This window comes from Nicotiana tomentosiformis, chromosome 3 (genome assembly GCF_000390325.3).
Source record: "Nicotiana tomentosiformis chromosome 3, ASM39032v3, whole genome shotgun sequence".
NCBI lineage: Eukaryota > Viridiplantae > Streptophyta > Magnoliopsida > Solanales > Solanaceae > Nicotiana > Nicotiana tomentosiformis.
In genome coordinates, this window is record NC_090814.1 from 70306770 (window position 1) to 70330245 (window position 23476).

A 23476-nucleotide genomic window follows, 5' to 3' on the forward strand; every position below is an offset into this window, starting at 1 on the left:
AGTTGCCTTTTTGAGCCGTCCTGCAGCTACCAGTGCCTCTTCTATTATTTTTAATTCTGTCTATTTTCATTTCAGACAGTATTTGGAGTTTTGTATAATCTACTAGATGCTCATACACTTGTGACACCAGGTCTTGGCACACACATTGGTAGAATTTGGTGTCTTATTATTTTTCTTAGATTTAAATTTTATCGATATATGTTTAATCTATTAGTTGGCTTGCCTAGTTGTAGTGTTAGGCGCCATCACGACCTATAGGTGAAATTGGGTCGTTACAACATGGTATCAGAGCACTAGGTTCACGTAGGTCTCACAAGTTATGAGCAAACCTAATAGAATCTTGTGGATCGGTACAGAGACGTCTGTACTTATCTTCGAGAGGCTATAGGGTGTTAGGAAATTATCTTTCTTCATATTCCATAGTGCAATTGATGTAATTCTAAATATCCTTCTCTTATTCTCTCTCAGATGGTAAGAACACGCTCTAATGAGGTTCTAGACCAGGGAAGAGCTACTCTCCCAGGCGCTAGAGGCCGAGGGAGGGCTCCAGCCCATGGTAGAGGGCGAGGACATCCCAGAACTGTTCCAGTTATGCCGCCAATGGGTCCAGCAAAGAATCCCATTATTAAGGAGCAGGGTGAGGTGCCTGTGGCAGAGCCAGCTCCGATGGATTTCACATCTGCACCGGGATTTCAAGATGTCATGGGTCGTATGCTGCGGTTCATGGACAATATGACTCATGCCGGTTTATTTCCGGCAGACCCAGCCACATCCCAGGCGGGCGGGGGAGCACATACCCCTACCGCGCAGGCTCAGGGACAGGTAGTTGTTGTATATCAGACCCAGGGTGCACTACCCGTGGGTAGAGCCCAGCCAGTGGCAACAGCTACACCTGAGCCCAGGCCAGCTGCAGCCGCTGATCCGCAGAAACTACTGGATAGATGGACTAGACTACATCCTCCTGTCTTTGGGGGTGAGCGACACGAGGATCCCCAGGATTTCATTGATCGGTGCAAGGATAGACTGTATGATGTTTGGCATATTTCGATATGTGTTGATGTTACTTTACCCATGTTTTAACCACTTCTTGATGTTATTTGATCTTTAAAATGCCCAACATGGTTTAATTATTGGTTTTATGACTAATTAAGTTATGTGTGACGATTTAAGGTGTTTGGAGTGCAAAATATGAAGAAAAGGTGGTCTAGCCAGAGGAAGAAGGGTTGGATGCGTCGCATCCAACCTAGAAAAAAACATCATCTTTTGTGCACCCTTAGCAGTGAAGTCGGCCCATAGCGTCCGCCATAGCATCCGAAACTGGGAAGTAGAAGAGAAGGGTGGATGTGTCGCGTCCACCCTCACATGCAAAGTTAAGAAACGGAGGACGAGGTGGATGCGTCGCATCCACCTTAGCATCAACCCCTGAAGCCGATTTGGACTAGGGTTAGGAGAACTCTAGCCCACGACTTTTGGACGCAATATATAAGCTTAAAAACGCTTTTTTTTAGTTAGGGAGATATTGGAGAAGGAAAGGAAGCTACAACCAAGTTCTAAAACCACGGAATTCGTCTTGAGTTCTTATTCTCTCTTAAGTTTTTGATTCTTATGCACTCTTTTGAAATTTTGGATGATTGCCTGAATATGAGTGGCTAAGAACCCTATTGTTCTAGGGTCATGGGTATACATGAATGTTGATGTTTGAAGTTTAATTTGACGACGTTGAGTTTATCATATTGGGTTGTTTATTTAATTCTGTTTTTAATTATTTTGCTGAGTAGCTAACAGTGAAATACTATCTACGAATCTAGAGTTGAACTCGAAAGTGGGAACCCTAGATTGCATATAGAAGTAAATAGAGTAAGTTCTCAAACCCGGGCATCGGGGAACGGATTCGCAATTAGGATAGACATATACCTAATTGCCTTACTCGGTTGCAATACAGGAATTGTAAATACGTTCTTGTTAAACTTAATTCCATAGACATATAGGTATTAAGTTAAATTGAATAGGCGAGTAAGGACTCGACAGATTCTTACGAGTGAAATTAACCCTGTGAATCAACAATTCAGATAAATCATTTAGTTATTTTAAACTAAGAATGCAACATGAATGTTAGATGACCCATGACCCTGGAATATTATATCCTATTGATTGTTATTCAAAACTATTTAAGTGTTGTGTTTAATTCTTAGCAATTCATTATTTGATAGTCTTTAGGAAGTAATTTAGAAAATTATATATTTTGTTAGAAACATCTTGAATCAATAAGCTATTCGAGTTTGAATTAATCAAAAGTTAATCATAAGTCTTCGTGGGAACGATACTTTATTCACTACTTTATTACTTGACGACCACGTATACTTGCGTGAGTGTGTTTGGACGCGACAAGTTTTTGGCGCCGTTGCCGGGGACTTAGAAATTAGCTACGTGACTAAGTTAAGCTTTTATTAGATATTTGTTCAAGTTTTAATTTTCAGTTTGCCTTGTTTGTGTCAACGCAGGATCTTCTCTCGAATGCAGAGGAGTAGAAGTGCAAACAACCTCATACCTCTTGATCCAGAAATCGAACGAACACTACATAGAGTGAGAAGGGAACTCAAAGCTAGAACGACAATAGAAAAAGAGTTGGACATCGTAGTTCAACCACAGTCAATAGAGATGGCAGACAATGAAGAGCGTCCAGTGATTGAAGCCGCAAGGCCCAATCTTGCGAATATGACTCAGGCTATTGTGAAGCCTGATATCACTGGGCATTTTTAACTCAAACAGTACATGGTACAGCTGATTCAGTCCACAGGACAATATGTGGGTCTATCTCATGAGGACCCGCAGAGGCATATTCAGAACTTCTTGGAAATTACGGACACTTACAATTATCCGAACGTTTCCAAGGACTATGTCAGGCTGACACTATTTCCTTTTTCACTGTTGGGGGAAGCTAAGGAATGGTTGCAAAAGGAGCCCGCGAACTCTATCCACACTTGGGATGATCTAGCAAGGAAATTCCTGATCAAGTTTTTCCCAACTAAGAAGACAAAGTCGCTGAGGAGCCAAATTCTTGGGTTCCAACAACGGGATGGCGAGACACTTCGTCAAGCTTGGGAAAGATACAAGAAGCTACTCAGAGACTGCCCGCATCATTGTCAGACTGATGAGGTATTGGGTCACACTTTTGTTGATGGGTTAGATGAAGCATCAAAGATGAATCTTGACTCAGCTTGTGGGGGTAGTTGCATGGCAAGGCCGTATAGTGAAATACAACTCTTGCTAAATAACTTCACTGCTAACGACCATAATTGGCAAGGAGAGAGGGATTCAAGAAAGGGAATTAAACAGAAGGCAGCCGGGTTGATTGAGCTTGATGACTTTTCCGCCATGAGAGCCGATATAGCAAAATTGGCAAATCAGATGAATAGAATGACAACACAACAAATGCAACATGTACAGCAGATGTCTATTTGTTGCGAACTATGCAGAGACAGTCATATGATTGACATGTGCCCCACGAATCCTGAATCTATATACTATGTGGGGCAACAAAACAGAGGTTCTATGAATCAACATGCACAATATGGGAACACTTACAACCCAAACTGGAGGAATCATCCTAACTTCTCATGGGGCGGAAATCAACAGAATCAGAATCAGTATAGGCCTCAAGGAAATTTTACTCAACCTCAGAAGCCACCCCAACAAATAGAAGAAAGTACGAATGACTTGCTGAAAAAGTTGTTGCTAGACAATCAACAGCTCAGGACCGATTTCAGAAATCTTGAGAGGCAAATGGGGCAGTTAGCAGCAAACCAAAACACTAGACCTAGAGGCTCACTTCCCAGTGATACAGAGAAGAACCCTCAAGTTAATGCAGTTACACTTAGAAACGGGAGGGAACTAGAGGAAGTGCCAAAGAAGATAAAGGTAAAACCTATACCTGAGGGGGAGCTGACACCTAAGGCAATACAAGAGTCAAAGGAAAATGATGCAAGTTCAGAGCGAATGGAGGTTACAAGGCCACCACCACCTTTCCCCCAAAGATTGCAGAAAAAGAATGACGATCGCATGTTCAACAAATTTCTCTCTATGTTGAGTCAGGTTCAATTAAATATTCCATTAGTGGATGTACTTCGTGAAATTCCAAAGTATGCTAAGTACATAAAAGACATAGTGGCTCACAAGAGGAAATTGACTGAGTTCGAGACGGTTGCACTTACTGAGGAGTGCACATCAAGGGTCCAAAACAAGCTTCCCCAAAAGCTTAAGGATCCTGGCAGCTTCACCATTCCAGTGCGAATCGGTAATATTGACGTGGGACGTGCTCTTTGTGATTTGGGTGCAAGCATAAATCTGATGCCTTTATCCTTGTTTAAGCAATTGGGTCTGGGAGCTCCGAGACCAACCACTGTGATGTTGCAATTAGCTGATAGGTCCATAGCCTACCCCGAAGGAGTGATTGAAGATGTGTTGCTGCAAATTGGAAAATTCATCTTCCCAGCTGACTTCATTATTCTAGACTTCGAGGCTGATGAACAAGTTCCAATCATATTGGGACGACCTCTCTTGGCTACTGGTGATGCAATAATTAAAGTGAGAGAAGGGAAAATGATTATGAGGGTGGACAACGAGGAAGCAGTCTTCAATGTCTACAAAGCAATCCAACTTCCCCGCCACTATGAGGAGCTCTCTATGATATCTGTTGTGGAGGTGGATGAGAAACTTCTTGACACGAGTGTATATCTAGACGATTCTCTAGAAAAAGCAATCATGATGTTTGATAGCTTGGAGATGGATGATGAGGTTGAGGAGATGATGCATATCCTAGATGCATCATGTGCTTACATGCAAGGAATAATCCCGTTTGAGCCCCTGAATAGGCCAAGTGGCCCCCCATCAAAGCCGTCAATTGAAAAAGCTCCAAAATTGGAACTTAAACCCCTACCCCCTCACCTTCAATATGCTTATTTGGGAAGTTCTGACACTTTACCTGTTATTATTTCTTCTCACTTGTCTAAATTACAGGAAGAAAAGCTATTAAGGGTGCTACGTGAGCACAAGCGAGCAATTGGGTGGACAATGTCTGACATTAAAGGCATTAGTCCAGCTTTCTGCATGCACAAAATCCTCGTGGAGGACGGACACAAGCCAAGTGTAGAGCATCAACGCCGACTAAATCCAATCATGAAAGAAGTGGTAAGAAAAGAAGTGATTAAGTGGCTTGATGCAGGTATTGTATTTCCAATCTCTGATAGTAAATGGGTAAGCCCCGTTCAATGTGTGCCGAAGAAAGGGGGATAACCGTAGTAGTTAATGAAAATAATGACTTAATTCCTACAAGAACTGTCACTGGATGGAGAATTTGCATAGATTATAGAAAACTGAACAATGCCACCCGGAAAGACCACTTTCCCCTTCCCTTTATTGACCAAATGCTTGATAGATTAGCTGGCCAGGAATACTACTGTTTCCTGGACGGTTATTCGGGGTATAATCAGATTGCTATAGCCCCAGAAGACCAAGAGAAAACTACATTTACATGTCCTTATGGCACGTATGCGTTCAAGAGAATGCCCTTCGGTCTTTGTAATGCACCTGCGACTTTTCAAAGGTGTATGATGGCTATTTTTACTGACATGGTTGAAAGATTTGTAGAAGTATTCATGGACGATTTTTCTGTGTTTGGATGTTCTTTTGATAGTTGTTTGATGAACCTTGATAAAGTGCTTGCTAGGTGTGAAGAGACGAACTTGGTGCTAAACTGGGAAAAGTGCCATTTCATGGTACGTGAAGGTATAGTTTTGGGGCACAAGGTTTCAAAAGATGGTCTACAGGTGGATAAAGCGAAGGTGGAGACGATTGAAAAATTTCCCCCACCGACATCCATCAAAGGCATTCGCAGTTTCTTGGGTCATGCAGGTTTTTATCGTCGTTTCATTAAAGATTTTTCGAAAATTTCTTCTCCTTTGTGCAGGCTTCTAGAGAAAGATGTTACCTTCAAGTTTGATAATGCATGTCTGAAAGCATTTGAGGAGCTGAAGGGAAGATTGGTGACTGCACCAATTATCATTGGCCCCGATTGGGCACAACCATTTGAGTTGATGTGCGATGCAAGTGACATAGCAATCAGAGCGGTGTTGGGGCAAAGGAGGGATAAAATCTTTCACTCCATTTATTATGCGAGCAAAACTATGAATCCAGCTCAGATGAATTATACAGTTACTGAAAAGGAGTTGCTTGCAGTGGTGTGGGCGTTTGACAAGTTCAGATCCTATCTAGTGGGAACCAAAGTCATCGTCTACACAGATCATTTAGCTATCAGGTACTTATTTGAAAAGAAAGACGCCAAGTCGAGGCTGATTCGTTGGGTCCTCCTCTTGCAAGAATTTGACTTAGAGATCAGAGATCGAAAAGGGACAGAAAATCAAGCGGCCGATTATTTGTCCAGATTAGAAAGTCGGGACCATGTAGCTGAAGGAGGGTCAATCAAAGAAATATTTCTGGATGAGCAAATATTAGCAGTCACCTCAGGTAAAGCCCCATGGTATGCAGATTATGTAAATTTTATTGCAAGTGGGGTGACGCCACTAGAATTGACACCTGAAAATAGAAGAAGATTCTTACATGATGTAAGGTTCTACATGTGGGATGAGCCATTCTTATATAGGCAGTGTGCAGATCAGTTGGTGAGAAGGTGTGTTCCTGAGGAAGAGATGAAGGCTATACTGCATGACTGCCATGCTTCGCCATATGGAGGTCATCACGGCGAGGATAGAACCGCCCAAAAAGTGCTACAATCAGGTTTTTATTGGCCAAAATTGTTTAAGGATGCACATGCCTTCGTTAAAAAGTATGATAGATGCCAAAGAACCGGAACTATCACGAGGAAGCACGAGATGCCCTTGCAAAATATTCTGGCAGTAGAACTTTTTGATGTTTGGGGGATTGATTTCATGGGACCATTCCCACATTCTAATGGGCACAGATACATCTTGGTGGCGGTCGACTATGTTTCTAAGTGGGTGGAGGCCATTGCTCTTCCTACTAATGACGCAAAGGTAGTGGTAAGCTTTGTAAAGAAGCACATCTTCACACGTTTTGGGACTCCAAGAGTGTTGATAAGCGACGGGGGAACTCACTTTTGTAACAAATTGCTGAATAATATTCTTGCAAAATACGGAGTTAAGCACAAAGTTTCCACTGCCTATCATCCCCAAACGAGTGGTCAAGTAGAAGTTTCCAACAGAGAGGTAAAGCAGATTTTGGAAAAGACAGTAAGTATCAATAGAAAGGACTGGGCCGGGAAGCTGGATGACGCATTATGGGCATATCGCACTGCATACAAGACCCCAATAGGTACTTCTCCGTATAGGTTGGTTTATGGGAAGGCATGCCATCTGCCCGTCGAGCTTGAACACAAAGCATATTGGGCGATTAAAAAGCTAAATATGGAGATGGACTTGGCCGGTGAGAAGAGATTGCTACAACTCAACGAGCTTGATGAGTTTCGATTGAATGCGTATGAAAATGCCAAATTGTATAAAGAAAAGACCAAAAGGTGGCATGATAAGCATATCCAATATCGTGAGTTTGAGCAAGGTCAAGAAGTTCTACTGTTTAATTCAAGGCTAAAGCTTTTTCCAGGAAAGCTTAAATCTCGATGGTCGGGTCCGTTTGAAGTGGTTAGTGTGAAACCTCATAGTGCGATAGAATTGTGTGATAAGGGTTCCAATGCGACATTCTTGGTAAATGGCCAAAGAGTAAAACACTATTGGGGTGGTGACATTGCACGTCACAAGATCACGATGGATTTAGTGGAGGCATGAAGAACATGTTGCGTCGTGCCGCGACGTTAAATCATGCGCTTCTTGGGAGGCTACCCAAGTTAGTTAGTTCATTGTTTTGTAGGAATTAGATCTTGTATGTATATAAAAAAAAATAAAAAAAATCTCGGTCCAGATATGGGAAAATGAGGCGGATGCGTCGCATCCCCCTCAGCATGAAAAAATTGACGGGCCAATTGCTCAAGGCAGTGAAGTCTGTCTATCGCGTCTGTGTCGCGTCCAACAAATTTTGAAGGAAGAAGAGGGGATGCGTCGCGTCTAAGCTCGCACGCACAGGTAAGTGCTATATATTTTAACACATCTTAAAAAAAAAGAAAAAGTCAGGCATACAAACGCATACAAATTCTTTAATCGAACTTGCGACGCATACAAACGCATACAAATTCTTTAATCCAACTTGTGAAGCATACAAACGCGACAGGTACGCATCATCTTCTTCGTTCTTTCTTTTTCTTCTCTCCTAATTCTTCTCTTTTCACTCTCTCAATGGTAGCAACAAGTAGGTTTTGCAATTTCAAATATCACACATGTAAGTAAGAAAGGAACTGAAAAAGCCTGGGGTTTAGGGCTGTCGTTCTTGGTAGTTATAATGGTTGCGAGATGATAAACTATAATTCCCTTCATCTCGTTAATTTTGGGAGGGTAGTCGCATTACCCAACTGATAGAATGAACTAGGCACACTTGTTGCATATCACATGTTCGACGAATTGTCCGTGAGGAAAATTTAGGTGTCGGTGAAGTCTGAGTAACCGAGCAACATTGGTATATGCTTGAGAATAGGTGTGGGGTCGAGGGAGGTGCTATGTGAAATTGACCGTGGTTAGTGAGCGTCGCTAGGATAGACCTCATGTTGGGCATAACGATATCTATATAGCACAATGCTTATTTGTAAAATTGAAGAGAGTTATCACATACTTGCTGAAAGCCATGAGCTATAATTCCATGAAGTATTGAATGGCATGACTTTATGAATAATTGGAAGTGCAAGCTGTTGCAACTGCTTTAAAGCTGAACTTCGCTGTTTCATATGCTAATTGTTGATTTCTTTGCATTGCAGGTACTTAGATTCATAAAATGACAGCAACGAGTAAACCGTCCAAGCAACAAGACAAAGATGGTAACAAGCAACTGCCCAAAAAGCCTACCGGAAGGGCAGCAGGCGCCCCAAATCCACAGAAAAAAAGGAAGCGGACGGAGAAGGAAATGGAACTGCAGCCTAGGCAGTTAAGTGATGATTCAGAGCAAGAAGAAGAGGAACCATTAGTCAGGAGGACAGTGAAGAAGGGTATTACACCAAGCAAAGGAATAGAGATAAGAGAGCCTGTGACATACCAAAGAAAAGCCTCCAAAAAGAGTGATCCGACTGATAAAGGGAAGGAGAAGATTACTACAGAATCTGAGTCCGAATCCGATTCGGATAATGACCTCCTACATGTCGACATGAGTGATGAAGATGAGGGTGAACCCATAGACCGAGTTGCTTGGGAGAAAAACTTTGTTAATAAGAAGGCATTCCGAGCCTATAAGAAGATACTGGTTTCAAAGAAGTATATTCCGGAAAAGCCGATCAAACATCGGAACACTTAAGAAAAAGTACTCAGAGTTTCTAAAATCAATTCGAGAGGTGCAACAATGGGGACCCATCTTGAAAGGTCACGGCAAAGCCAACCTCACCATTGTTAGAGAGCTTTACGCCAATTGGCGTCACGCCAGGGGTAACATTGTGAGAGTAAGAGGGGTAGATATTAATGTGTCAGCTGAAGCTCTGAATAACTTCTTAGGGGTGCCACACACACTTACAGATAGGTTTGACTCCATATGCAAAACACCAGATTATGCACACATTAAGTCTGTCCTATGCCCTACCAGGAAGGATGCAGAGTGGAAGCATGGGAGTATGGAGTACCATTCTATAGCCAAGGAATTCATGAGTGCGTTAGCACGTGTGGCCCTAAATTTCATATGTAACCGCCTGATGCCATGCCAACACAAAACTGATATCCCTCGTCACCGCGCACTAGTATTATATGCTTTATTGGAGGGGATACCGCTCAACTTAGGAGCCATCATGCATGATCAAATGCAGCACACCAGGATGAATTACAAGTGGAGGCTGTTCTTTGCTAATACCCTATCGGCTTTCTTGACAGAGATGGGAGTACTATGGGACAAGGAGAATGACGACATTGAGGCTAAAGCTCCAGAACCATACGATGTCACTCATGTTCTAGAGCCGAACAAGGGAAGGTCTTCTAAGCTCACCATTCAACAATTATTTGAGCAGATGCAAGCAGATATGCAAGAGAACAGGGCTGAGCTGATAGCGACTCGTGTCGAGTTGAGTGCCACCAGGGATGAGTTGAGACAAACTCGTGCGGATCTAAGCCGAGTTCAGACTGAGCAGGCCACGATGATGAAGGAGATATCATTACTCCTCAGAGCTCTGGTTCAATGTGCAGGTACAGACATCTCACAGCTGATTGCATCATCCACTGCCGGACCATCCACTCATGTTCCTCCTATAGTCACTGAGGCTCCACACAACAGGCCTACTGAGGTCGCTGTAACACCTGCTACAGAATCAGCTCCAGTTGTTGATGATAGGACAATGACAGCTCTCCCTATGCGTGAGGATGATGTTGCAAGGCCGGAGGGGGTCCTGGTGAATGCTATGGATGCAGATGCTCTTCCACAGACTGCGGATGAGCCTTCCACCTTGACTTGAGGGAGTTCTTCTCACCCTACTTTATCTTGTTTGTGTGCATTGGGGACAACACACAGTTTTAAGTGTGGGGTGGGGGCTATTCATATTTTGTTATATGGATGAATGTACTAAAATATTCACTGGATTAATGGCATATAATAGCAGTAAATTCATCTATATGGAGTAACTCTCAGTTTATTCTTGAAGGTATTAAAAAATAAAATAAAAAAAAATAAAAAATTTCTTTGTAGGTAGTAATAATCCCCTGTGGTTTTTCTTTGTGCATCGGTTCTTTTCCATGGGATGTATTTTGAACCGGGTAGAAATTTTTTTCTTTTAGAATAGATTAGAGTTAGAAAATAAATGGAGGAAGAAATATGAGATTCTGAGGGGGCTACTGATTTGTTTGATAGTAGCATATTCAGGCTTTGGCATATGTAGGGCCTCTCCTATGTTTTGAAATTGATCATGAAGCCTTCATGTATTGGATAGCATGTTTGTGATACCTATGTCTCGTTTACATGACTTATGTTCACTTTGCGCTTAATGTTTAATATCTCGTGGCTTCGTGAATACTTACATTGTTTGAGAGTCGGAATGTGATCGTCCTTAGTGAGTCATGTGCCATGTGTGGTGAGGTTTTTGTGTAGTCCATGTATTGTACTTGTGTCTAGAACTTGCCCGGTATGTGAGTTGAAGCGAAATTTTAGGTGATGCTCAGTTTGAAAAATAATTTTAGGCTTTCTTTGATCTTTTTGAGCTTATTGCTTATCACAAATAAAATATATCCCTAGTTAACCCTTTTTGAGCCTGTAGACCTGTTATTTGGTACCCACATTACAAGCCTATACCCTTTTTATTCTTAATTGACATTGTTTTGATCCTTTTACCTCTTAAAGTACTTTAATTGTTAGATGAGCGCTAAAAGAAGTAAGAAGGGACTAAGTGTGGGGTGACTTTTGAGTGGAACCAATGAAAGGAAGAAAGGTGCACTTGTTTTGTAAAATACTACACCACTAGCGGAATTTGAAAAAAAAGAAAAGAAGGAAAAATAAAAATGAATAAATTGTTGTCTTGTTTTTGCTAGTGGGTATGAACTAAAGTAGTGCTTAAAGAAAAAGGGACTGTTTTGGGGGTGATATTGTTTGTGAAATTGAAATGGTATTGAAGAATCTGCGCTTAAGTTATTTGGTGATGTGTTAAAGTGCTTAGGAGGTTGAGTCACTATTCCTAAAATATATCCTACCCTTCCCTTAGCCCACATTACAACCATGAAAAAGTCCTAATTGATTTTAGATCGAGTGAGCTTACATTAGTAGAGATTTACATTAAGGGCAAGCCTATGGTACCAATTTCATGCATGTGACTTCTTTGTGAGAGTGAGCGATTTTCTTTGATATATGTGAGTCATTAAAATATAATTGATCATGAGATTCGAATGTGTGGATTAAACTCGCTCTCTTGTTCTTGTTGTGAGGGCACATGGTTTCATGAGGGATAGGTAACGTTATTAGACTTCTCTATGATGTTGGGTGTTCAAGTCATGAGTGCATAGTGATATTAAGTCAGTTTTTGAGGTTAGGGTTATTGTGAGCATGTTGTCTTTGTTTAAATATTTTTAAAGAATGACATAAGAAAAGAGAAGTGTATATGATGCATATTCTAGAGCCTAATTGTTGCAAATAACCATGGTCATAGGTGCAGTGTGCTTTGAATGATAAGAGCTTAATTTTGTTTCGTCTACTATAGGATGGTTTGTTCGAGGACGAACAAAGGTTTAAGTGTGGGGTAGTGATGTTTGGCATATTTCGATATGTGTTGATGTTACTTTACCCATATTTTAACCACTTATTGATGTTATTTGATCTTTAAAATGCCCAATATGGTTTAATTATTGGTTTTATGACTAATTAAGTTATGTGTGACGATTTAAGGTGTTTGGAGTGCAAAATATGAAGAAAAGGTGGTCTAGCCAGAGGAAGAAGGGTTGGATGCGTCGCATCCAACCTAGAAAAAAACATCATCTTTTGTGCACCCTTAGCAGTGAAGTCGGCCCATAGCGTCCGCCATAGCATCCGAAACTGGGAAGTAGAAGAGAAGGGTGGATGCGTCGCATCCACCCTCGCATGCAAAAACTGGGAAGTAGAAGAGAAGGTGGATGCGTCGCGTCCACCCTCACATACAAAGTTAAGAAATGGAGGACGAGGTGGATGCGTCGCATCCACCTTAGCATCAACCCCTGAAGCCGATTTGGACTAGGGTTAGGAGAACTCTAGCCCACGACTTTTGGACGCAATATATAAGCTTAAAAAGGCTTTTTTTTTAGTTAGGGAGATATTGGAGAAGGAAAGGAAGCTACAACCAAGTTCTAAAACCACGGAATTCGTCTTGAGTTCTTATTCTCTCTTAAGTTTTTGATTCTTATGCACTCTTTTGAAATTTTGGATGATTGCCTGAATATGAGTGGCTAAGAACCCTATTGTTCTAGGGTCATGGGTATACATGAATGTTGATGTTTGAAGTTTAATTTGACGACGTTGAGTTTATCATATTGGGTTATTTATTTAATTCTGTTTTTAATTATTTTGCTGAGTAGCTAACAGTGAAATACTATCTACGAATCTAGAGTTGAACTCGAAAGTGGGAACCCTAGATTGCATATAGAAGTAAATAGAGTAAGTTCTCAAACCCGGGCATCGGGGAACAGATTCGCAATTAGGATAGACATATACCTAATTGCCTTACTCGGTTGCAATACAGGAATTGTAAATGCGTTCTTGTTAAACTTAATTCCATAGACATATAGGTATTAAGTTAAATTGAATAGGCGAGTAAGGACTCGACAGATTCTTACGAGTGAAATTAACCCTGTGAATCAACAATTCAGATAAATCATTTAGTTATTTTAAACTAAGAATGCAACATGAATGTTAGATGACCCATGACCCTGGAATATTATATCCTATTGATTGTTATTCAAAACTATTTAAGTGTTGTGTTTAATTCTTAGCAATTCATTATTTGATAGTCTTTAGGTAGTAATTTAGAAAATTATATATTTTGTTAGAAACATCTTGAATCAATAAGCTATTCGAGTTTGAATTAGTCAAAAGTTAATCATAAGTCTTCGTGGGAACGATACTTTATTCACTACTTTATTACTTGACGACCACGTATACTTGCGTGAGTGTGTTTGGACGCGACACTGTACAACATGATGATATTGGAGTCTCATGGGGTAGACTTTGCTACTTTTCAGCTACAGAGAAGAGCCCGTAGATGGTGGCAGTCTTATGTTCTTGGTAGCCCAGCAGATTCTCCTCCCATGACTTGGGACTGGTTCACCAGTATCTTCCTAGATATGTATATTCCACCCTCTCAGAGAAAAGAGTTGCGGTTTCAGTTTGAGCAGCTCCAGCAGGGTCAGATGTCAGTGACCGATTATGAGGCGAGGTTCTCTGAGTTATCTCGCCATGCACTTATGATACTCCCTACCAAGGCGGAGAGAGTACGGAGGTTTGTAGCTGGTTTACATACTGGCATTTAGGCCACTATGGCTCGAGAGGTTGAGATGGGTACTTCTTATGAGCTAGTCGTGGAGATAGCCCAGAGGATTGAGGGTGTATGTCAGTGTAGCCGAGAGCATGTTACTAGAGATAAGCAATTTAGGTATTCTGGAGAGTTCAGAGGTGCTCCGTCTGGGGGGCAGAGGTCAGTTCGTGAGAGGGTAGTCCAACAGGCCCCCATATCCAGCTAGAGAGAAGAGCCCGTAGATGGTGGCAGTCTTATGTTCTTGGCAGACCAGCAGATTCTCCTCCCATGACTTGGGACTGGTTCACCAGTATCTTCTTGGACATGTATATTCCACCTCTCAGAGGGAATAGTTGCAGTTTCAGTTTGAGCAGCTCCAGCAGGGTCAGATGTCAGTGACCGATTATGAGGCGATGTTTTCTGAGTTATCTCGCCATGCACTTATGATACTCCCTACTGAGGCAGAGAGAGTACGGAGGTTTGTAGCTAGTTTACATACTGGCATTTAGGCCACTATGGCTCGAGAGGTTGAGATGGGTACTTCTTATGAGCTAGTCGTGGAGATAGCCCAGAGGATTGAGGGTGTATGTCAGCATAGCCGAGAACATGTTACTAGAGATAAGCAATTTAGGTATTATGGAGAGTTCAGAGGTGCTCCGTCTGGGGGCAGAGGTCAGTTCGTGAGAGGGCAGTCCAGCAGGCCCCCATATCCAGCACCACCGCCTCCTCGAGGTGCTCCAGTGCGACCATATCTCAGTGCTATACCAGAGAGTTCTTATCGCCCACCAGTTATTCAGGATTCTTCTAGTGGGTATTCAGGTCACCAAGGCCAGACTTCTAGTCAACATCTTATCGCACTGAAACGTTATCACGAGTGCGGGGATCCCAGTCACATACGGAGATTCTGCCCCAGACTGCGGGGTAGACTAGTGCAGCAGGGTCAGCAGGCTATGATTACCGCACCAGTTGCTCCACCACTAGTCCGACCACCAAGACGTGGAGGATATGTGGGTAGGGGCCGTCCTAGAGGTGGAGGTCAGCCAGGCGGAGGCCAGCCAGTTGGCGCTCCAACTCGATTTTATGCTTTTCCGGCCAGACCAGATGCAGAGGCCTCAGATGCCATTACAGGTATTATTTCTGTTTGCGGCAAAGATGTCTCAGTATTATTTGATCCAGGATCTACGTATTCATATGTATCATCTCTATTTGCTCCATTCCTGGGTATTTCTCGTGAGTCCTTGAGTACTCATGTTTATGTGTCCACTCCTGTGGGCGATTCTATTATTATGAACGGTCCTGTATTATTACATTCTGTGGTTATGAAACTATAGCAGGTCTCATATTGCTTGAGATGACCGATTTTGAAATTATTCTGGGCATGGACCGGTTATCTCCATATCATGCTATTCTAGATTGTCATGCCAAGACTGTTACCTTGGCTATTCCAGCATTGCCTAAGCTGGAGTGGAAGGGCTCGTCTGTTAGTTCATTTAATCGAGTTATTTCTTTTATAAAGGCTCAACACATGGTTGAGAAAGGTTGTTTGGCTTATCTAGCCTATGTTCGGGATACTACTGCAGAGACTCCGGCTATTGATTCAGTGCCTGTAGTTCGGGAGTTCTCCGATGTATTTCCTTCAGATCTTCCAGGTATGCCACCTAATCGTGATATTGATTTCTGTATTGACTTGGCTCCATATACCCAGCCTATATCTATCCTACCATATTGCATGGCTCCGAAAGAATTGAAAGAACAGCTTGAGGAGTTACTAGCCAAAGGGTTCGTCAGACCGAGTGTATCTCCTTGGGGTGCACCGGTATTATTTGTGAAGAAGAAGGATGGAACAATGCGGATGTGTATTGATTATCGTCAACTGAACAAAGTCACTATTAAGAACAAGTACCCTTTGCGTATTGATGATCTATTTGACCAGTTACAGGGTGCTAGGGTGTTTTCTAAGATCGAATTGAGGTCGGGGTATCATCAGTTGAAGATTCGGGATTCGTATGTTCCGAAGACTGCTTTTCAGACTAGATATGGTCATTATGCGTTTCTGGTGATGTCCTTCGGTTTAACTAACGCCCCTACAGCGTTTATGGATTTGATGAACAGGGTATTCAGGCCATATATTGATTTGTTTGTCATTGTCTTTATTGATGACATCTTGATCTACTCGCGCAGTAAGGAGGAACACGAGAAACATATGAGAGTAGTATTCTAGACGTTGCGGGAACAAAAGCTATATGCTAAGTTCTCCAAATATGAGTTCTGGCTAGAGTCTGTAGCATTTTAGGGGCATATTGTATCGGGCGAAGATATTAAGGTTGATCCCAAAAAGATTAAGGCAGTTCAGAATTGGCATCGTCCCACTTCGGCGACTGAGATCATGAGTTTTCTGGGTTTAGCAGGTTATTATCATCGGTTCGTGGAAGGTTTTTCATCTATTGCAGCACTTTTGACCAAATTAACCCAGAAGGGTGCTCCGTTCCGATGGTCCGATGATTGTGAGGTGAGCTTTCAGAAGCTCAAGATAGCATTGACTACAGCACCAGTGTTAGTGTTGCCTTCCGGTTCGGGGATATATACAGTGTATTGTGACGCTTCACGCGTTGGCTTGGGTTGTGTACTGATGCAGGAAGGGCGAGTTATTGCATATGCTTTACGCCAGCTGAAGCCCCACGAGAAGAATTTTCCGGTACATGATTTGGAGTTAGCTGCGATTGTTCACGCTCTAAAGATTTGGAGGCATTATCATTATGGGGTGTCTTGTGAAGTTTACACTGATCATCGCAGTTTGCAGCAATTGTTCAAGCAGATGGACCTAAATCTGAGACAACGCAGATAGCTTGAGTTACTAAAAGATTATGATATTACTATCCTGTATCATTCGGGCAAAGCAAATGTGGTTGCAGACGCCTTGAGTAGAAAGGCAGAGAGTATGGGTAGTTTGGCTTTCATTTCAGCAGAGGAGAGGCCATTAGCTTTAGATATTTAGTCCTTGGCCAACAGACTTGTGCGGCTGCATATTTCAGAGCCCAACCGAGTTCTTGCATGTGTTGTAGCTCATTTTTCACTATTTGAGCATATCAAGGCTTGCCAGTATGATGATCCACACTTAATGATTCTTCGAGAAACGGTACTATGGGGTGGTGCCAAGGAAGTTACTATTGGAGCGGATGGTATTCTGCGACTCCAGGATCGTCTATGTGTTCCTAATATGGATGGACTAAGGAAAAAGATACTAGAGGAAGCACACAGTTCTCGGTATTCTATTCATCCAGGTGCTACGAAGATGTATCGTGACCTGAGGCAGCATTATTGGTGGCGACGAATGAAAAAGAACATAGTTGAGTATGTAGCTAGGTGTCTGAATTGCCAGCAAGTTAAATACGAACACTAAAGGCCAGGTGGCCTACTTCAGCAGATCACTATACCATAGTGGAAATGGGAACACATCACTATGGACTTTGTAGTTGGGTTGCTGCGGACCTTGCGGAAGTTTGATACAGTTTGGGTCATTGTCGACAGGTTGACCAAGTCAGCACACTTTATTCCTGTTGTGACTACGTATACTTCAGAGAGGTTGGCCCAGATATATATTCACGAGATAGTTCGGTTGCACGGTGTGCCAATTTCTATCATATCAGATAGAGGCCCTCAGTTTACTTCACATTTCTGGAGAGCAGTACAGAGTGAATTGGGGACCCGGATAGAGCTTAGCACATCCTTTCATCTCCAGATCGACGGGCAGTCAGAGCGGATAATTCAGATTTTGGAGGATATGCTCAGGGCATGTGTGATTGACTTTGGAGGTCAGTGGGATCGTTTCTTGCCTTTGGAGATAATATGTTTATCCATGTTGGTAGATTTGAAGATGTGAGCATGCGTCTATCATTTTTATTTTTAGGAACCATTGAGGACTATAAGTCCAAAAGTAACTTTTATTATTCATTACAGTGGGTTTGATGTGTTTCGAAATAATTGATTCCAATTATATGAATTATCTGCCCTACCGGTATGAGGGTTAATTAAGTGTTATGAAAAATATTTACGAAATTTATTGGAAAAAAAAGAGAGAAAGGAAATTGAAATTTCAGTTGGCACAATGTGCAAAATACTTGTGATTCAGAGTTGAATAGGAGATCCTCGCATTTTATATATGATATAAAATATTTAAACCGGGCTACAAGCTGCGGTGAAAGTTATATAAGGACGAGGTCCTTGTGGTGAAATATTTATGAGTTTAAAATTCTCCATTTTTGAAATTTAATTTGTACAATAATATTAATAAGGAGTCATGCATGATAGGCTTATGTGATAATTCTTTTATATGTTTTTGTGCCATAATTGTGCTGTAATTATTGAGCTTTAGCCTACGAGGTGAGTACCTAGGTGGCGTTAAATGTGACTCGTTAATACGAGTAAATAATTATGAGGTATTTATGCCTCACATTCTGTTGTCAATGTTGTGAAAATTCGAAATAAGGTGGTAGTTAATATGAGATTAATTGATGATGCTGGAATTAATTATAAACAACTTTTAAGACCAGAGATGTGTTGATGAGCATACATATGATGTGCTTCATGTCATGATATCATTATGATAATGTAGTGCTTGTAATGTTGAGATTGGTATTATTGATATATACCTTGTGGTATTTTGTTGGTTTGTAGATGTGTTGTTAGGAGTTATTTTGGTGTTACTCTAGCATGTGGATAGACTCAATTACAGGGGAGACTCTGCCGAAAATTCTGAAAAATTTGGGAGTTAGTAAAAATTTGGGGGATTGAGACGTGCAAAAGAAGAGATAAATTATGTTATGTGTTTGAAGGCGAATGATCCTAAGTGGGGAAGAATGTAACACCCTAAAAAAAATTTAAAGTACTTCAACACTATCAAGAAAGTTGATGTGTGCGTAGGCACGAGTTGCTATAGCCAGTTGAGACTAAGACCGTGCGTTGTTGTGAGAATCAGGCCTTTTGAAAATATTTGAAGTGTAAGAAATTGGTCTTAAAGTTTACAAATATGGATAAAAGAAATAATCTCAAATGAGATGGTGTTGTCAGGATTATCTCAAATGCAGTAACGTGGGATCAACCGTGAGTATATGTAGCAAAATAAAATCATCAATTTGGTAACATCAGAACAATTCTTAGCATGTTCGAGGACGGACGTTTGTTTAAGAGGTGGAGAATGTAACGACCCGACTTATCGTTTTAAGAATTTACGCCCGATCAGTGACTTAAGGTCTCGAGCAGCTTCGCAATATGTATTATGACTCGCGGGTATGGTCGAGTTTGATTTTCGGAAGATTCAGAATTTAATTAAAAGAACAATTCTTATTTAGAAGCTTAAAATGGAAAGAGTTGACCGGAGAGTTGACTTTTGAGCAAACGACCTCAGAATAAAATTTTGATGATGTCAAAGCTTCGTATGGTAATTTGGGACTTCCACGTATGTCCGAATTCGGATTTGGAAGTCCATAGGACAATTTGACGCATTTTGGCGAAAGTTGAAAAAATAGAAGATTTTGGAAAATCCTACCGAAGGATGAATTTTTGATAACGATGTCGATTTCGATTCCGTAAATGGGAATAGGTGGATTAGGTAAATTATGACTTGTGTGAAAAATTTGAAGTCATTCCGGATTGATTTGATACGTTTCGGCACAAAATATAGAAGTTGAAAGATTTGAAAAACTTATAATTCGATTCGATGCGCGATTCGTAATTTCCGCATTGTTTGACATGGTTTAAAGCTTCGACTAAGTTCGTATTGTATTTTGGGACGTGTTGGTATATTTGGTTGAGGTTCCGAGGGCCTCGGGTGAATTTCGGAAGGTTAACAAGTCAATTCGGACTTGAAGAAAAACTATTGGAATTTCTAGGCAACTTGCTATTTTTTTCGCATGTGCGTGAATAGTACCTGCAGGTGCGTGAACAGTACCCGCAGCAGGTGAGAATTTGGGCAGAATGTTAAGGACCAAAAATTGGTCATTTTGCCATTTTCGTTTTGAATTTTTAGAGCTCGGATTTGGGCGATTCTGGAGGGATTTTTTACAAGCTTGGTTGGTGTAAGTGTTCTATATCCTAAAGTGTTTATATTTCATGAATCCATGATTATATTCATCATTTAATTCGGATTTAAATGGAAGAAATAAAGATTTTTGTAAAATCTTCCAAAAATGAAAATTTAAGATTTAGAGGTCTAGTTGTTATTGGAATTCGATAAAATTGGTATGGTTGAACTCGTATCGGAATGGGTGTTTGGATTTCATGAAAGTTATGTCAGGTTCCGAGGGCGGGCCCCGCGTTGACTTTTGTTGATTTTTTGAAATAAAATTTTAAGTCGATGTATTATTATCCGGAATTATTTTCGATGAATTTTAATGAAGTTATGCAATTAATTTGGATAGATTTGAGCTATCCGGAGGTCAATTCAAGCAAAAAGGTGATTTTGGAATATCGACATAACTTCAAAAAGGTAAGTGTCTTGCTTAACCTTGAGTGGGGGAATTTTCCCTTAGGCATTGAGTCTTATGTGCAAGTTGTGTAATTGAAAACCATGTACGCGAGGTGACGAGTACGTACTTAGTTTATATGTGCAAATTTCATTGATTAAAAATTCGTAGATGCCCTTATGTATTAAATTGAAAATTATTGACACTTATTAAATCCTCTATTTGTCATGCCTAGATCCTTATTTGTTGAAATTATTTTTATATGATGATTTGGTGTGATTGCTATCTTGATTTTTATGTGAAATATTATTTTATTGAGTTGTTCACTTCCGAATATTTTGTTAAAATTTTGTGCACATTATGGTCGAGCCATGTGCTCCTTATTGTGAAAAATAAGGTATTATTGATTTTTGTGGCAAGTTGTGATATTTGAACACTTGGTGTGCAATTTATGAAAGTTGTAATATTTGAGCACTTGATGTGCAATATGTGATTTTGGCACGTTATATTGTGGGAGTTATGTTCGGGCGTTTGCACGAGGTTTCTGGCGTGCTATTATTATTATTGATTTATGCACATGCGGCGTGACAAGGCAGGCTATATATTTATATGTGGGTTTACACATGTGGCGAGACAAGGTGTGAACATTATTGTGTGTGTGTGGCGAGACAAGGCGGGGCATTCACTTTACTATTGCACATGTGGCGAGACAAGGTGGGCTATGTCGGGGATTGAATTATGATGACTTGTGATGGCCTGGGGGTATTGTTGTTGTTGCATATTTACTTTTGGGACTACGAGACGGTATCTCGGGAGTGCCTTTGTTGACATTCTCTGTGGTTGCACCTGTCTTCAGTTATTTTTGTATTTCCGTGATAGGTAAATTGTTGTGTTCTTCTATGATGTAATATTTGATTCTATTATGTATTTGTATCCCTTGTTGTAGTGTATTGGATTTGGCTCTTGTACGAAACTCTGAGGATTTGTGGTTTTAGTCTTTATTAGTTTTCAAGGTTAAGTTGTTCTGAATAAAAGAAATTGATGTGTGCTTTAGTTCTTATAAGTTTTACATCCAAATCAGCAACCATCAGGTGCTTCATTTTAATTGAAATGTTATTTTCTTCACCCAAATGATTTCTAAAATAAATTCATTTCTTTGTTAATTTTCTTACTTGATTTAAAAATTTTAAACTTACTTTATCGAAAATAAATTGATCGTGTGGATCTTATATGCATTGATAATGATATTTGGCACGTGAATTATCCGTGCATTTTTTATATGAAATAAGGGCACGAGGTGCTAGGGAAATATGATGATTTAATTATAGGCACGAAGTGCCGTGAAAATATGAAAATGCCAACTTCTACAATAGGCACTGAAACGTTCCCGGGTCATCCAAAAATCGATCCGAACCTACGCCCAAGTCCAAAATCATCATACGAACCTATTGAAACCATCAAATCTCGATTCTGGGGTCGTTTTTTAAAAATGTTGAACAAAGTCAAACTCACCCTTTTGAAAGCCAACTAAGGAACCAAGTGCTCCGATTTTAATCCGAATACTTTCAAATCCCGAACCAACCATCCCCGCAAGTCATAAATTAGTAAAAGCACATACGAGGAGTCTTATTTAGGGGAACGAGGTTCTAACAGTCAAAACAACTGATTGGGTCATTACACGTTTTTTTGTTAAAAGCATTTTAAAAAGATAATTTTGCCATTCTTTAATAAAATATTATTGACAAAACTGTAGACTACAGGACAAAACTTCAACATGTTTTAGTATGAAATTTTAGTAAATGAACTAAATAACTTCAGCATGCATTAGCAAAAACTCATTAGAAAATTACATATTGCAAGACAAAAACTTAAGCATGCTTAGTCTGAAGTTTTAGCAAATGAACTAAAAAACTTCAGCTTGTTTAGATTGAAATTTCGGATAAAACTCATGACAAAACTGTATACTGCAGGACAAAATTTTAGTATGTTTTGGTATGGAGTTTTAGCAAATGAACTAAATAACTTCAGCATGCATTAGCAAAAACTCATTAGAAAATTACATACTGCAAGATAAAAACTTAAGCATGTTTAGTGTGAAATTTTAGCAAATGAACTAAACAACTTCAGCTTGTTTAGATTGAAGTTTCGGATAAAACTCATGACAAAACTGTAGACTGCAGGACAATATTTCACCATGTTTTGATATGAAATTTTAGCAAATGAACTAAATAACTTCAGCATGCATTAGCAAAAACTCATTAGAAAATTACATATTGCAAGATAAAAAGTTAACCATGTTTAGTCTGAAGTTTTAGCAAATGAACTAAAAAAACTCCAGCTTGTTTGAAGATTTGGATAAAACTCATGACAAACATGTAGACTGCAGGATAAATAACTTTAACATGCATTAGCATGAAGTTTTAGCTTCAATTTGAAATTTTTCACGAATGGGGTTGCAGATCACGCAATTAATGCGTGATGCAGGTTTTATATATTTTGTCACGAGTATAATTGTCATATTATTACAGATTTTTTGTCAGTTGGCTACCAAATCAATAATTTTTAAAAATAGGGTACAAGTTAAAAGGTGGCACAAATATAGGGTACGTCTACACTCCCCCCCCCCCACACACACACACAATTAGTAAAAATAGCGTGGGATAGTCACTTTTTAACATGGTATTTAGTTTTTATCCAATATTTTTAATGCTGAGCAAAAATAGCCACTACTCTATTAAAATTAATATGAAAAGATATTTTTACCCTTTCTTCATGAGTGCTGTGTAAATATTAAGAACACGGTGTCCTTAACATTTACATTGCACATATGAAGTTAAGGACGCCATATCCTTAACATTTACACTGCACATATGAAGTTAAGGACATCATGTCCTAAAGTTTAACAGCGGAAGGTGCAAATACATGACACTTTGTCCTTAATATT